Source organism: Pipistrellus kuhlii, unplaced genomic scaffold (assembly GCF_014108245.1).
Source record: "Pipistrellus kuhlii isolate mPipKuh1 unplaced genomic scaffold, mPipKuh1.p scaffold_m20_p_38, whole genome shotgun sequence".
Classification (NCBI taxonomy): Eukaryota; Metazoa; Chordata; class Mammalia; order Chiroptera; family Vespertilionidae; genus Pipistrellus; species Pipistrellus kuhlii.
This window is the reverse complement of record NW_023425538.1, coordinates 579,220-594,737: the sequence shown is the minus strand read 5'-3', so window position 1 is coordinate 594,737 and position 15,518 is coordinate 579,220. Positions and strand designations below refer to the sequence as shown.

The 15,518-nt window shown below is 60.7% G+C and overlaps 2 protein-coding genes across 17 annotated transcripts in view; one reads left to right on the top strand and one right to left on the bottom strand.

Annotated features, from left to right (window-relative positions):
* The window catches only part of LOC118702294 (carcinoembryonic antigen-related cell adhesion molecule 1), an 813,263-nt gene that overhangs the window by 358,813 nt on the left and 438,932 nt on the right, over nt 1–15,518 (bottom strand). The window lies entirely within an intron of this gene.
* Nucleotides 4,227–15,518, top strand: part of POU2F2 (POU class 2 homeobox 2) — a 75,897-nt gene continuing 64,605 nt past the window's right edge. The window contains exon 1 of the mRNA XM_045570964.1: nt 4,227–4,353. The gene's annotated coding sequence lies outside the window, so the exon portion shown is untranslated. The remainder of the gene's footprint in view (nt 4,354–15,518) is intronic.

The window sequence follows — 15,518 nt, the reverse complement described above, 5'->3', positions numbered from 1 at the left end:
TCTTATTTCTTTCCTTTCCTCCCTCCCTCTAGCTCCCATCTCCCTTCTTCTCTCCCCAGGCTCCTTCTCTCTTCTTCTTTGACAACAAAAAGATTTATTGATCAGCAATCATATGTAGTGATCTCCTTGTAATTATGAAGATACTCACAGCTTCTTCTACCCTTCTCTCTTCTTGACACCTCACCCTGCACTTTCTCGGCACTCCACCATTCTCCAGCCTGTTCCCACTCACCCCTTTCCCCAGTCTCAGCAGCCCCTCCTTTCTCTCACACCCCTTCTCCTCCTGCCTCATTCTCCTCCCGCCCATGTGCTCCTTCCTCACCCACCCTGTCCCCAGCTGCTCTGTCCTTAGGGCCCTCTCCCTCCTTCCTTCCTCCCCTCCTCCCTCCCTTTTTCCTTTCCTCCTTTCCTCCCTTCCTCCCTTCCTTCCTTCCCTCCCTAGGTCCCATTCCAGTTCCAATTCTTTTCTTTTCCCTCCTCCTTCGCCCTTTCCTCCTTTTCCTCTGTGTGCCTCTATTTCCCCTATTTTACCCCTTTATCCTTGAGGTTGTAAGCGAGATCCAAGACTTGTGACCCAGCGCACACAGTCACACGGACAGGTGGCCACAGGTGTGTGAACAGAAACATTGCACCAGTGAGATGTGCATCTGTGTGTAGTTACACGCTAACGCGCGCACACACACACACAGCTAAATGTATTCGTGGCTTACAAAGCCCTGCACTTAGAATAGGCCAGGAACTTTATGCATTTCTGAGATGTGAACAGGCAGGATGAGGAGGGAGTGAGAGCTGAGCACACAAGTTCATGTGCACAGTAAGAGCGCAAGCATGCACACCCGTAGCCAGAGCGGCCCTCCCCTGGACCCGGCCCTCCTCAGAGGAATCAGCGCTTTTCGAATGGGGCTCTTTTAGGAGCACGAAGAGCACACGTGTTTTCCCTGTGCTGTGCTGTGTTGCGTACGTCTTTGCCTGTATCTGGTGTGTATACATGGCCACCCTCACCCGCGAGGGGTCACGACTCAGGGCTGGGTGGAGCCTCCTGAACAGTTAGGACGGCCTGCACCCCAGGTACTTGAGTCGCCCCCTGGATCTGCCTCTGGGGAGAACGGGAGGGATGCCAGCTTCCGCTCACCGCGGATGCTCGGGTGACTGAGGACAGCAGGCCTCTGCCCTCCGAGAGCTGGGCAGCAAGCACTTCACACGGCTGCTCGTGTGTCAAGTCAGCGCTTCTGGACCCTGAAGACGGTGCTCCCACGTTTAGTGTGTGTCCGTTGTGCACATAATCAGCGCTTACTGGCCATTCTTAGAGGGGATGGGCACCCACCACCTGCTGTCCTGTAGGCGCCGGGGGTGAGTTAGGACTGAACGTCCTGGGCCCGCCCTGGCCCCAGCTTCCCTCCCATGGGCACCTGGACCCTGAAGCTCCTCGGCTGCAGCACACACACACACACACACACAGGGCGCTCAGAAGCCTGCCAGGGTCTTCATTTCCATGCCCAGGGCCCCTTCTTGCTCCTGGCCGGGTGGGTGGGCCCTGGGCTGTTACACCAGGCACCCTTGGGGAGTCCCCTCCTCACTAGTGCGCCTCCTGCCTCTGTGCAAAAGCTCTACCTGTGTCACACTCATTGGGGGCGGGCAGGGGGGGCGCCAGAACCCGCTCCTGGGTCTACCATGTTCCCCCAGGGAGCTCATCTGCTTGGTAGGCGCGGCCTATGGCACGCCTGCATTCCCTGGTTGTGCATGGGGCGGGGGTCGTGGGGAGCCTCTGGGTGTGGTTCTGTGCCCCCGTAGTCATGCCCTGTGGGTGCGGCGTGCCCAGTGTGTGTGCTGGTGGTGCTGTGCACCTGCAGAGCGGGCGGGGGAGTGGCCCGCTCTGTACAGAGGGTCTGAGTGTCCCCTGTCTCTCACCCACGTGCTGCACAGGTGCCTGCGTCTGCTCTGAGTGCTCAGGGGGTAGGAGCTGCTTCTCGCTTCCGCTTGTGCTGGGCGCACCGCTTAGGCCCGAGAGGCCGCCGGGCGCAGGAGGCCGCGGGCAGCTCCGAGTCCGCCATCCCCTCCCCATGGCCCGTGGACTGGGCACGCCCGCGGGACAGGTGTTGCCGGGATGTATCTCAGTTACGCACGGGCACTGTGGGTCCCGGGAGCCCGTGTGCACACGTGAGCAGCTGGTGATTCTCGTGTTTCTCTCGTGCACACGTCCCGAGGGTCCCCTGTGCCCACTCAATCCACCCGGAGCGGCCGCGCGGGTAACAAAGCGCCCGGTGGCTGCGGCTGCCGAGCCGAGCCCGCGCGGCGCGCCCCCGCGCTCTCCGCCTCCTCCTCTCCTCCCCCCAAACTCCTGATCTGGGTACCACTGCAAGCCCAGTCCTCCGCCCTGCACCGCCGCGCCCCTGCTGGCGGGGGGCGAGAGCCACAGGCCCTTCCCAGGTCCGAGCAGACTTGCCTCTGTCCAGGGTCCCTTCCTCCCCAGTCCGTCCTCTCCCTCCCCAGCCGCTGGCCGGGCACAGGGAGGTGCTCAGTGACAGGGTGCTGCCTCCTCCCGCCCCACCGGTCTCCTTTCCCCTACCTGCCATCGCCTCTGGATCCGCCCCTAGCCCCACTGTGACTCTCCTGTCCCTGCTCTCACCCCGCCTGCCCGGTCTACCCACCCTAAGCTCTGTCTTTCTGTCCTGCTCCCCTTGCCCCAGTCTTACTCTCCACTTCCCATCTCCCTTTATCTCTTGCTGTCTCTGACTTCCAGCGCCTGTCTCCTCACAGTCTCTCTCCATCTCCTAGGTTTCTCCTGTCATGTCTCTTGCAATCTCTGTCTATGTTTCTCTGCACCACACTGACTCTCTAACTCCCTCTTTGCTTTCTGCCTATCTCTGGAGTTTCTCACTATCTCTGCAGTTATTTTTGCCTCTTTTTATGTCTTGCCTTCTGTGTCCCTCTTTGCACATTTATTTCTGTCTGTCCAATTCTTAGGTTCTCTCTCAGAATCCCCATGTCCCCCTATGTTTCTGTCTACATTTCATGAATTACCTGTCCCCTTGTCTGTCTCTGTCGCTCTGTGTGCCTCTGTCTCTGTCTCTGTCTCTTTTGGTCTCTGATGGTGTCTGGCCCTGGGTCTCCCTGTGGTTGTTTCTGTATCTCTCTCTGATTCAGCGTGTCTCTCCTGTGCCTGTCTCTGCCTCGCTCCAGCTGTGTCTTGCCTCTCCATTCCTCTGTCTGCATGCAGCTCTTTCTCTGATTCTCGGATGCCCTGTCTCTCCCGTCTCTGCCTGTGTCTCTGTCCCTTTGTATCTCCTGTGTCTTCTTCTCTGGGACTTCCCTCTTTCTGGCTCCTTGTCTCTCTCTCTGGCCATGGACTTTTCCTCCTTGTTTTGTTGTCTCTGTGGCCCTCGGTGCCTCTCTCTGCTTTTGTGTCCCTCTCCTTGCTCTCCACCTCGCTCCCTCGCCCCCGACCCCGCTGTGTGTTTGTGTCTCTGTTAGTCTCTCCCTGCTTCCACGTCCCCCATACTCGCTCCCTTTCCTCCGTGTCTCTGTGTTTCTGGTGTCCCTTTGAGTCTCTGCGTCTTAGGGCCTCTCCCTGCTTTCCAGTTCTGCTCTGCCCCCCACCCCTCTCTCTCTGTCCCTGTGTCTGTTTCTGTGTATCTCTGGGTGTCTCTGTCTCCAGGCATCTCTTTGTATCTTTCACTGCTTCCGTGTCCTCTGTGCTCCCTGCCCTCTTCCTCTCCTTTTCTCTCTGTCTCTGGAGGTCTCTGGGTGTCTCTGAGTCTCTGGTCTCCTGGTCTCTCCCTGCCATTGAATCCCCCTCTGCTCCCCGCCCTCCGTTTCCCCTCCGTCTCTTTCTGCGTCTCCCTGTCTCTGTGTCTCTCTGTGTTTCTGTGGGTCTCTGGGCTTCTCCTTGCCTGGGTGCTCTTCCCTGATCCCAGCTCCTCTCCCCTCCCTGCCACTAGGTCTGTTTCAGCGTATCTCTCAGTATCTCTCTATGACTCTCTGTCTCTGCGTGTCTCTGTGGGTCTCGGGCCTCTCCCTGCCTCCGTGTCCCCTGCGCTCCCCGCCCTCTCCCTCTCCCTCTCTCTCCCCCCCTCGCTCTCTCGCTCGCGCTCTCTCTCTCTGAGCATCCTTGGGCCCGGGGTTGCCATGGGGACAAGGTGGGAGCCGGGGATGGCGCGCGCCTGGGCTCGCGCCGGCAGCTCAGGCGAAGAGCAGCGGCCAGAGCAGCGCCAGCAGCAGGCAGCGAGCGGGCGCGGGAGCGGGAGCGGGAGCGGGGGCAGCGTCGGCGGCGGCGGCTCCTCCTCGGCCATCCCCTCGGAGCCGTGCCGCTGACGCGCATGGCGAAGACAGCGGCGCCTACCGATGGGAGCAGCGGTAAGGCAAGGCGGCGCGGCGCAGCCGGGCGGGCGGGCGGGCGGCGGGCAGCCTCCTCCTCTCCTCAGCTCGCCTGCGCGCCGCCCGCCCGCCCTCCCTTCCTCCCTCTCCCCTCGCGGCCCCTGCCCGCCCGCCCGCGCCGCGCTCGCCCTTCCATTTAAAAATCTTTAAAACTTTGCATATTAATATCTGCGCTTTGCATAATCTGACCCGCGCTTTATTGATTGCAAGAAGCTTAATGCAGCCGGCTCGGCCTATTGCAGAGAGCTCCCCGGGCGGGAGCCGCGCGGGCGCCGCGCGCTCCGCTCCGCGCTCCGGCCGCCGCCGCCGCCGCCGCCCCGGCCCGCTCGCCCCGCTCCCCGCGCCCGGCGGCGGGGCTTTGCCCCCTGGCTGGGTGTTTCTATAATTTGGGGGCAAGAGGGGGTCGGCTTGGTGCCGGTGGCAGCGGGAGGACCGAAGGCGAGGTGTGCATCAGTGATGGTGGCGGAGGTGGGGGGCTGGGGACGGGGAGAAATAAGGACGGCGGCGGGGCGAAGGCGGTAGGAAACGGGGAGAAGGGGCAGCGGGACGGGGGAAGGAGAGGCGCGGAGCGGGGGCGGCGGGGAGAGGCGAGAGCGCGGGTCGGCGGAGGAAGGAGCGAAAAGGACGGCGGAGCGAGCGCAGCCGGAGGAGAAAGGAGCGAGGCGAGGAGAGCGCGGGCGAGAGAAAGAGCCGCCGGCCGGGAGCTGCCGGCGTCGGAGAGGGACCGGGCGGTGGGCGTTTGTCGCTGCCGCCGCTCCCAGGCCAAGGAAATAAAGAAAAGGGGGCAAGAAAAAAAAAATAATTATACCACGAAAAAGACGAACACAAAACGCGTCGAAGCCCGAGCCACCGCGTACAAAAAGAGCGGGCGCGGAGAAGAGGCGCGGCGGCGGCTGGGGCGCGGGCTGGCCCCGGCGCGCTCCGGAGCGGCTCCGGGGACTGGGCGGGAGCCCCGTTCGGGGGCCTGCGTTTTGGGAAGGGGCGACGGCGGAGAAAATGAAGCCAGAGAGGGTCAAGACTGGTGATGGGCCCCCCCCCGCCCCCCCCGCCTTTCCTGGGGGCTGTGGGGGCCGGCTGAGTGCGATGATGGTGACAATAATGGTTGGTGAGGCTGTCTGAGCTCCGGAGCTAGCAGCGTGGATGGGGGGGTGGTGAGGGGGGGGGCGGAGAGGGTGTAGGGAACTAGAAGAGGCTGAGGGGGTGGGAACGAGGAGCCAGAGAAAGGAACGGGGTGTCTGGGGCTGCTGGAGGGTGGAAGTGGGAAGAAGGGGTTGCAGAAGTGGGGCGCAGAGAGGTGGGCCGTGGAGCTCCGAGGTCCGGATGGGGATCCAGGGCGGGCCCCTCAGCTCTCTGGGCAAAGTCTGTAACTTGGGGGACCCGCAGCTGCTTCCTCCTGCCTCTTTGCTCCCTTCTCTTTTCTTCTCCCCCTGTCCTTTCTCGCCTCCTGCTTCCCCATCTCCTTTGCAAGATTGGGTTTCTTTTCCTCCCTATTCTCCAGTTTTTCTGTCTCTTCTTGCTCTCAATAAAACCTCCCCCACGACCCCTCCTGCTTTTCTTTTTAAAAAAATCTTCCTTCTCTCGCCCCTTCCCTTTCTTTTTCTCTCTTTTCCTCCCCCTCCTTTCTTTTATTCTCGCTCCCTGCCACTCACTCCTCCGCTCCCGTCCTTTCTGTCCTCGCCCTTGGTGCCATTTGTTCGTCACTTTGGTAGCACCGGCTTTGAATGGGGTACCAGGGAGAGGGGCTCCACGCAAAGACAGGAACCCCCCAAGTTCCCCTAAGCCACACCTCAGTGTATTTCTACTCCCTTTTCCCTGTTGGGGGCTTGGGTCTGCCCTGGGGGTTTCCAGGGCCACCCCCTCTTTCCTCCGGCCTCCTAGTCAAGTCCAGCTGGATGCTCGCTGGGGCTGTGGGAGGGGGAGGGGAAGACCTTAAGTGAGGGCTCATGGCTATGGATTCAGCCCCACGGAGAAAGAAGGGTGTGGACAGTGGAGAAAATGGCACGGAGGACCAGTGGGAAGTGAAAGGGGAAGGAAATTGGGGCCAGGGGCCACCTGAGAGGGTCCCCAGAGCATTGGAGGCCCAGGTTAAAAAAAAAACAAACCTAAGAGAAAGCTCTGATCTGCTGACCACTCCCCGCTTTATCCGCCCCTCCGGGGGCCCGTGGAGTTGGGGAGCAGGTCTGCCTCTAGAGAAAGACCCAATGAGCTGCTTCGCTTGGTGGCTCTCCGTCCCTGGCCGAGCTGCCAGGTACACGTGCCCCCCCTGTTCGGGGCACGGGGGAGGGCGCAGCATCAGTGCGCAGTGTGCAGAGTCCACCATGGCGGCCGCGCGTGTGCACAGGGCCTGTGTGAATTGCGAGCGGCGTACAGGACGGGCTGGCCGCGGGCTGGGCTCGGGTGCCCTGGCAGAGTGAGGAGCCGAAGGTGTAGAGTCAGGACACGTGTGCTCCACGGGGGGGCTGGGTATTGGGGTCCCCATGGTAGGCAGTACGTGTGCAGGAGGGAGTTGGTGTGCATTCGTACCGGTCTCCCCTTGTCTGGATGTTCACGGAGTCCTCACCGCACGCACCCTCGGCAGGCACCCTTTGGCTGTGCGTGTGGCGGGCGTCCACACGTGTGCAGGTCTGTGAGCCGTGTCTGGGTCGGTGGCGGGTGTGTGGATCTGGATGTGCCGCATGGGTAGAGTAGAGGCTCTGCGTGCATGTACTAAGTCTGGACGTGGTGTGTGCCCGTGAGGATACACGTTAAATAAAGTCACATACGTGAAATTACCGTCTCTGCACAGAGCTGTTGTTCTTGCCGTTTCCTGTTCTTGTTCGGTGCCTCTCTGTGTGTCCTGGGTCCGAGGGAGGGAGATGGGCTCGTGCGGCAGGGCCTGGGTGCGGGGATGAGCGATGTGCACAGAGGTCGCAGGGGCATGGGTGGGCTTGGCAGCTTGCTTGCACGGCAGCCCTTGAAGCGGGGTTCGAGGAAACAAAACCTCCCGCGGCTCTGCCCTGGTAACACAGCGTCCCACGCCAGGGCCACAGGCAGGCTCTCCAGCTGCTAGGGACACGATCCTGCGCCTGTGCCCTGATATCCGGACAATGCTGGACGGAGGCCCATTTGTGCCTGTCGGAGAGGTCCAGATCCCCGTCTCCCTTCGGCGGCTGGCCAACCTTCTGGCTGGTTGCTCTGCTGTCTTGGGGGGTTTTGGACACCTCACTTTCCTCTGCCAGTCTTTACAGGGAAATTGGGGTGTCTGTGGCAGGGGCCATGGTAGGGAAAGAACTCAGCCACACTGAGAGAGAGAAAGAGAGAGAGAGAGAGAGAGAGAGAGAGAGAGAGAGAGAGAGAGAGAGAGAGAGAGGAGTCTATACATCCTAAATAGCACGCTGGCCAGATTTTTTCCCCAGTGGATCCATCGGCGGCCACCCCAGGCCACTTTCATTGTGATTCACACACACTGACTCCCGAAGGCAGGGGCCGTAGGCTAGTACCCCTCCCCACATCGCAGAGCCTGACTCAGTCCCTCACTGGCTAGAGCTCGTCAGGGTCCTGGTACGAGGGGGGACAGATGGCCGAGCCGGAGCTGCTTGGACCTTGATGGGGGCAAGGGACCAGTTTCCAGTGTTGTTTTTTGTTTTGTGTTTTTTTCCAGGATTGAAATGGTTGAGGAACTGGGTGTAGAAAAAATTATTTGAGGAGAGAGCGGGTGTGGGGTCTCCTTAGATTGGGGTCTGTTTTCTCTTCTAAATATATATCGTTTGTCATTCCCCCCTTGGGCCCAACACCTCCTGATCTAATAATAATAATGAGGCCGCCGCTGCCCCTGACACCCGCCTCCCTCGCTCTCACGGCAACCCTGGCGGTGCCCCTTCACGGAGGAGGGTTTGAGACCCACGTGACTCTCCCAGCCCCTCAGCCACCAAGCAGTTGCTGGGGTCCAGGTCTTAGGACTCCTGGTACTGAATTTGAGCTTGGTCTGTCCTCCGATGTCTGTCCCCCTTCCGTTGGCTGCCCCAGCCCCGCTTCCTGCCTCTGGCTCTGTCCCTTCCCCGTTCTTACCTGCCCCCCGAGCTGTCCACCCACAGACCTGTCCTCCAGGCCCCGTCAGGCCGATGGACGCCTCCCGTGGCTCAGGGAGGGCTTCGAGGACCGGGGTCTCGCTTTGTATCCTGAAGGGAAACCCGCAATCGATGAGAGCGGGGTCGAGATCTCTCCCTGTCCGTGACATTTTGGGGCTGGGCCTGTTCAAAGACAGGCTGTGGATGAGCTTAACCCGCCCGCCCGCCCCCCCCTGCACCCCCCCCCCCCCCCCCCGCAGGCCTGCCGGGAAGCCTGGTGCTGCTCAGCCCCTTCCCAGAGGCAGGTGGTGGCCCCGAGAGGCAGGTGCACCGTCCCTCGCTCGCCCACAGCCCCACCTTCCCCAGATCCTCTCTCTCGGGGAGCAGGCAGCTCTCCCGGCTCTGACAGGGCAGCAGGAGGCTGGGGTTGGCGGCCCCATGTCCCAGGGCCCCGTGTGCGCGAGGTGTTTATGGAGCCGGTGAGTCACCGAGCTCATGAAGTACAGCGTGTTCCCGGAGGCAATCAGGCCGGTGCGGCGGGAGCACGCCTCACCTGAAAACCATCGGCAGGCTCCCACCTCGTCCCGGCCTGAGACAAGGGTCTGGGCGCCCGCAGCACAAAGGGGGCCCCGGGCCGTGGGGAATCGGGGTGGAGGAGGCGTGCGTTCAAACCGGCCGTGCGTCTCTCAGGACGCTCCGGCCTTGTGGAAAGGGGTGGGCGGGCAGGAAGATGGCCGTGCCAGCGGGAAGGACACTCCTCGGGCTGGAGTAGGGCCGAGCAGAGGCGGGCAGCAGGCCTGCTTGTGGAGGCTCCGGGAAGTTTGGACTTGATCTGGCCAGCCCCCAGGAGCTAGCCTGAGTGTGATGGCTCACACACACACACACACACACACACACACACGTGTATCTGGTGACACTGTGCCTGGGACAGCGTGGACTAGTATGTGAGCGTGCGTGCATGTGTGCGAGCACATGCAGAGCCCCGCACCCTGACGCCTCCTCAGACACGGACGCCCTCGCAGACACCGGCAGGGGGGACTTGCACCCTCGTCTCCGGGTCCCCCCCCACCCCCGCGGGCCGCGGCCCACACACCAAAGCGTGCGGCGAGCAGGCGGGACCCTCCCCCACTGGGTGCGGACTCATGTGGCATTCGCAGGCTTAATCCGCCACCGAGGCCCGGGAGCAGCATCTGTCACTTTCACAAACACAGGCCGGGAGCCGGGAGCCGGGAGCCGGGAGCCGGGGAGGCGCAGCCCGCCCGCTCACACACCCGAGCGGCAGACGCCCGAGACGGAGCATTCCCTGGGCCTGCCCCGGCCCGCGTTAAAGCACACACAAGTGCGCTCGCACGCACACTCAGCCCGTCAGCCAAACGCCCCGTGTGCACAACCACACGCCCAGACACTGACTGTAAGCACAGCCCCTTGTTCTCTCTCACACACACACCGTACACCACACACACTCTCCTTTGGCTTAAAACACAGCTGTAGCCATCCCGCCAGCCTAACACACATGCCTACAAGAGGACTCAAACACCCTCACACACACACACACACACACACACACACACACACACAGCCTCGCGATCCACCAGAACCACTGTGGTCAGCGGTCAGTGAGAAATGACAGCCTGAGTAGCGTGTGGGGGTGGAGGGTTACCCTGAGGCATGGGCTGCGGGTCACACCACGGGGGACGGTGGCCTCCCTCGAGGAGAGGGTCAGGCCGACCCTGACGGGGCTCCGTCGGTCCGGACGGTTCTGCCAGGTAAGGGAGATTCAACCAATGCAGGCCGGAGGCGGGAGCCCGCTAATGGCCGAGGCCGCCGAGGGCCGAGATGGCTGGTCAGTGAGGAGGGGAGGCTCGGCAATTGATGTGACTCGGGGCCGGACAAATGAGGGTGCGTTTGGCTGGAGCTGCCGGGTCCACGGCCATTCTCGCCTCGGTGGGGAGAGGGCCGGAGCGGCTGGGGGGCACAGGGTGGGTTTGCATCCTGCCTGGGGTGTGTATCTCAGAGTCTTTGTATGTGTGTGAGTGTGATTGTGTGTGTGTGTGCGTGTGTGTGTGTGTGAGAGAGAAAGAGGGTGTGTGAGTGTGTGTGTATGTGTGTGTATGTGTGTGTGTGAGAGAGGGTGTGTGTGTGTGTGAGTGTGATTGTGTATGTGTGTGCGTGTGTGTGTGTGAGAGAGAGAAAGAGGGTGTGTGAGTGTGTGTGTATGTGTGTGTATGTGTGTGTGTGAGAGAGGGTGTGTGTGTGTGTGATTGTGTGTGTGTGCGTGTGTGCGAGAGAAAGAGGGTGTGTGAGTGTGTGTGTGTGTGAGAGAGGGTGTGTGTGTGTGTGTGTGATTGTGTGTGTGTGTGCGTGTGTATGCAAGTTTGTGTGTGTGTGTGTGAGAGAGGGTGTGTGTGTGTGATTGTGTGTGTGTGTGCGTGTGTATGCAAGTTTGTGTGTGTGTGAGAGAAAGAGGGTGTGTGAGTGTGTGTGTGTGTGTGTGTGTGTGTGTGTGTGTGAGAGAGAGAGAGGGTGTGTGTGTGTGCGTGTGTGTGTGTTACAGCTCACCCATAAAGTGATTAGGGCCTTTCTCCTTGGGCCCTGGGCACCTTTGTGTCCAAGTGAGTGTGTGTTGCATCGAGTGTGTAGGGGCATTTTTTACTGTGAGACGCTATACTTGTGCATGCTTGCATTTTATCTTATTTTTTTCCGTTGGGAAGGAGGTGAGGGGGAGGGAAAGGGGGAGTCCGGCTTTGGTCTCCTGGTGCTCCGTGGATCTGGTGGCCCATGATGCCGTCTTTGTGCATCTGTCTGCGTCTCTGCCGGGCTATCGGCGGGCGTGGGCTTGTGTGCTCGCCGGCGCCAGAGTTTGTCCACAACAGTGTCTCCCTCCGAACGTGGCTGTGGGCGGGGTGGGCCAGGCCAGATGAGGGCCCATCTCCCTGCATCTCATCATCCCTCGGAGGGGGGTCACGCATCTCGTGCCGGGCCTGGTGGGGACCCAGCAGCTCCGCCGTGAGACACCCTCCTCCTCCTCCTCCTCCTTCTCCTCCCCCCATGACCTTTGAGCACAGCAGCCCCAAATACATATTTATCAGAGGGGCTGTGGGGACCGGCCCCTCCCCCACCTCTCCCCTCAGGGCCCAGGCTGCCTGGCTGCGGAGAAATTAACCTTGTGACACGGGAGCTCGCTGACACCCCGGCCCCCAACCCGTCCGCATGGCGTATATGAGCATGGTGGGTGTGTGAGCGAGAGATGGAATAGGTACTCACCAGACTGAGGAGGCAGCAGCTGCCCAGGGGAGAGAGACACACAGGTATACACATGTTTATGTCCCCCATCTCCCTTCCTCCCTCCCTCCCTCCCTCTCTCTCTCTCTCCCCCTTCCTTTCTCTCTCCTTCTATTCTTCTCTCCCTCTCCCCCCACTCTCTCTCTCATACACACACAGACACACACACAGACACACGCACACACACACACACACAGTCTCCAAACTACAGAGGCTACCTAAGACTTGAACAGATAAGAATATTTTTAATAGATGTACATGCAGCGGTTCTGAAATAGACACACACACAGTTTTCCAAACATGTGATAGTGGGTCCTGAGACCCCGTACCTGTGCCCTCGGTCAGAGACTCTCAGAGAAAACGTGTAGGAACTGGAGCCTGAAGACCCCCCACCACGTCTCCAGAGAGGCTCCGAGGGACAGATCTGGAAGCGAGCGTAGCACAGACACACCAGGTTCGCTGGTCCGGACGTCTGTGCGTGCACGTAGGCTCTGAGCTCCCGGGGCAAGGCAGGCACCCAGACACCGGGCGCTCCTCGGGGGGAGGCCTTTTTTTGAACAGACACGTTCAAACACAGATGCGGGAACACGGCGGCACTCCGCTGACATGCCCGTGTGTGTGCGCCCGCCATGTGCAGCGGTCCCACGGGGAAGCCCCGCGCGGCGGCCAGAAGGAGCAGAGCGTTCCCCGCTCAGAGCAACGAGCACACGGGCAGAGGCTCAGCTCTGAAATGTCCACAGGATGAATCCATCCATCCATCTCACGGGGCTGAGCTCCACGCGAGCCGGGCCCCAGCTGAGATGCCGGGAAACGGTGACCGGCAGACACCCCTGGGCCTGGACCCCCGGAGATCCTCGGTGTGCGGTCAGTTCTGAGCGGTGAGAACATCCGGTAGGAAAGGAACAAGGGGCTGTGGGAGGGGAACCTGGGGGCACCCCGTTTAGCTTGGTGGGCCCGGTGCAACACCTCTGAGGAAGTGACATTGAAGCTGAGCGTTTCTAAATGTACACACACACACACACACACCCTCCTGAAACTCACCGGGGCCACACAGGCAGGAACAGCACGGGACCCGGACCCTTGGACCGCCCCCCGCCCTGCTGCGCCTCAGCCCTCTCCGGGAAACGCTTCTGTGGGCATGGGGCCAGGGCTGGGGCCCTGGTGTCTGGGCTCTGACAGAAGTGCACATGGCATGCTGGTGCCAGCTGAGCAGAAGGTCACCTGAGAAGTGTGGACAGGGGCCCGAGGAAAAGGGGGGGGGGGCAGAGGGCTTCCCAAACAGAAGCACTTCCCGTGCACAGGCGCGGAGGCGTGAGCAAGTGCAGTGTCCCTGGACCAGCAGGTGTGCTCAGGGGGGTGAGGGACGAGGCTTGAGGCTTGACTTGGTGGGGAAGGGCCAGGAGGCACAGAAGGGGAGTGAGGAGGGGCTCCACAGGGGTGAGCTGGGCACCACGTCAGGGTGGCACCACATCAGGGGTCCCTTGGAGTCTGGTGTGGAGGGGGCCTGGGGGCGGGAGGAATGCCCTGGCCATCTGCTGTGGTAACCGTGGATGAGGCCCCAACCCATCTCTTGGCTGCTGGGCAGAATAGAACAGGCTATGACTCGTCTCACGTGGAGATTAGCTGGGAGCTGGGGGCCCTTAGTGATCATTGACATTCTACCCCCATTTCTCCGAAAATAAATCAGTGTCTTATATTCATTTTTTTCTCCCAAAGTTGCACTAGGTCTTATTTTCAGGGGATGTCTTATCTTTCCATGCGCTAGGTCTTATTTTCGGGGAAACACGGTATTATTTCCTGAGGCCGTGGCTGGGCCTGGTTGCCAAGGCACGTGGATAAGCCAGATCCTTCCCTGCCGCGGAGGAGTCCCCGGACTGGGGCCTTGACCCTGACCAAGCCCTGACAGGGGCTGCAAGCGTGATGGGAGGCTTCCTGAGCTGTTCTTAGAGAACAGATGGGTCAGAAGGCCCCACAGGGTGCGTGGGAAAGGGCCCGAAACCAACCCTCCTCTGTCACAGTGAGCAAGCCGGCCGTCCTCCCTCACGCCTGGAACAGCGTCCTCACCGAGGAGCCTGCCGGGGCTGGTGCCCGCCCGCCCGTTCCGTTTCCAGTGCTTCCCCTCCTGACCTGGGACGCCAGGCCACTCTGCCTTCCCCCTGAAACACACCGGCCTCGTCCAGGCCGCAGGGCCTTTGCACCTGCTGTTTCCTTCGCCAGGAACGCTCTTGCCCTCACCCTTCATCTGGGCCGCGACCCCAAACCTGCCTTCCCCGACAGGGCTGTCCTGACCTGTTTTCCCTTCACCTGGTCTGTTTCCCTCCTTAGCTCTTAGGTACATGTTCTTGTCTGTGGCATCTCGTCCTCCACTCGTGGTCAGCCCCACGGGGGACAGGACTCTGTCTGGTTCAGCGCCTGGACGGCGCTCAGCACACGGGAAGGGCTTTATCTCTGTCAGGTGAACAGGAGCTGCCGGGCCCCCTGGCCTCCTGTTGCCCAACATAACGTGGAGCCGGACGCCCACTGCGCCCGGCCAGGTGGAGGGATCTCAGCGCCTGGGGACGGGCTGAAGGGGTGGCGGTAAGACAGGCTGACTCCTGCCTGCGCCTCGAAGCAACCGGACGACAAACTCACCACTCGGGTCTGTGTGCTCCCCTCCGACTCCCTCACAAAGCTCCCCCACCCAGCCAACCCATCCTGGCCCCCGTCATCACATCTGCTCATCCCCACTGCTGCCTCCCCCTCTCCCCCCGCCGTCTGGGCCATGAGGAAGGGGAGAGCCCAGACCGTGGAGTCACACATGCACCTGCGTAGAGTCCTGTGCTGGTTGCGTGGCTGTGGGCAGGTCAGCGTTCCTCCTCGGGAAGATAAGGTTTGTGGGATGAAGAGAGACTGTGCGTGGATGATGTTACTATCACCAGCGGCGATTTACTGAGGACTCGCCAGGTGTTAGGATGGGGCTGGGTGCTTTGAACTTTTTTTTTTTTTTTTCATTAAAAAGAAATGGAGGGAAACCCCAGCACAGCGTGCCCCCGGAGTGTCAGGCCTGGGGCGCGGGTGCTGAGTCACAAAGGGGACCTAGCCGTCTGCACAGAGCTTACTGTTTCAACGTGTGCTGTGCACACGCCTGCTCGCCACCGCACCGGCCGGCCAGCGGGGCCCGTGCTGTGCTCCGCCGTCAGTGTGGGGGTCCCTGAGGCAGAACGTTCAGAGGAGAGCCCAGCCCCCGCTGGCCCAGTGGGAACCTTCCTCCCTATATCTGGGTGGTAGTAGAGCCTGCACAGGCACTCGCCTGGAACTGACCTCAGGAAATGCTGACTGATTGACTGGAATGACTGACTGACTGACTGAATGAATGAATGAGTGACTAAATGACTGACTGACTGACTGACTGACTGACCGACTGACTGTCTGACAGAATGACTGAATGACTGACTGAATGACTGACTGACAGAATGACTGACTGGCAGAATGACTGAATGAATGACTGGATGACTGACTGACTGAATGACTGAATGACTGAATGACTGACTGAATGAATGACTGAATGAATGACTGAATGAATGACTGAATGACTGAATGAACGAAGAACACTTTTAGCCAGATGTTTCCTTGCATTTACTCACCTCAAGACAGATTACCAGGATGCACCTTCTCCTTTCCCCTCCCACTGGGCTTCCTCCTGCCTCTCACATACAGCATTTGCGGCTGATAAACCTGACATCGTTTCCGCCCCTCACTTGCCCCTTTCTGTGTCAGGCCTCCTGCTCAGTTTGGTATAACCATGGTCTTACTGATCGCTCACACCAGCGCTGTGAG